A 1232-nucleotide genomic window follows, 5' to 3' on the forward strand; every position below is an offset into this window, starting at 1 on the left:
CTGAGTGAAGAAAGCCTCCAGCTTCAGTGGGCCAGGAGCAAGAGACAGAGCTGAAGTCCAAAGTCGAGGGGCTTTTACCTAGCCCCTAGAGCCTGGTTCTTTGAACTCAGACTTCTGGCCTCCAATACTGTAACAGAATAAACTCTTTATTTGTTAAAGCCATCCCATTTGTGGTATATTCCTATTAGAGGAGCACGAAGCAACCAAAACATTGTTAAAAAATTATATTTGTCATTTCCTTTACCAAAAATATCCTTTTCTCTTGTGAACTTTTTACCTTGGTCAAACGGTGTGAACTTCACCCACATTTGATGATACCTTTTTCATCACCCAAAATAAAAAGTATCTACTATCCACCCTCCCCCATCTATTCCTGGTAAGTACCAGTAAGTGTTGGCCTCCTTATATGTATCTAGTCTGTCTTCTTATAAAAGTGTGGTCATACAATATTTGTCCTTTTATGATTGACTTATTTCACTCAACATAATGTCTTCCAGATTCATCTTCATTGTAAATGTTTCAAGGATTCATCATTATTCTTTATGGCTGCATAGTATTCCATTATATACATGTACCACATTTTGTTTATCCATTCAACCGTTGATGGGCACTTAGGTTGTTTCCATTTTTTATTGCTATTGTGAATAATGCTGCAGTGAACATAGGTGTGCATCTGTCTGTCTTTGTCTTTCACATTTTTTTCTTAAAAAATTAGGATAATCCAAAAAAATTTTGTTTTATTATTATTATTATTTTTACAAAGAACAAGGACAGGAGCTGTTCAAAATGATGTATTCACTTGAATTGGAAAGTGACTTTTACCAACTTCTGAAGTTGTCTTGATGTCTCAGAGACTTGAAATCTGTGAAGCAATTTGAATAGATTATGTTTTATAAAAATAGTAGTTGTCTTTAAGTGTTGAGTATTGCCTAACTCTTGTAATGTAGGAAAAGTCAGCATTTTCTAAGTTCAAGACATTAATTTTAAGTAGCAAAATTTCAAAATTGTCCTTTCCCTCCACAGTGTACTAAAATAGGGGAGGGAAGTGTGTGTGTGTGTGTGTGTGTGTGTGTGTTTGTGTGTGTGTGTGTGGTTCCTGTATTTCAGCATTCCTTGAAACTTCACTGAAAGGAGGCTGCTGGTTAGGGGCATAAATAGAGTTCTAGGTTAATCCTTGACATTGTCGTTCCACAGCAAATCCACGTTTCTTCTGTGGCTGTTAACAGCTTTTC

Source organism: Orycteropus afer, unplaced genomic scaffold (assembly GCF_000298275.1).
Source record: "Orycteropus afer afer isolate SDZICR_OR568_19922 unplaced genomic scaffold, OryAfe1.0 scaffold00259, whole genome shotgun sequence".
Lineage (NCBI taxonomy): Eukaryota > Metazoa > Chordata > Mammalia > Tubulidentata > Orycteropodidae > Orycteropus > Orycteropus afer.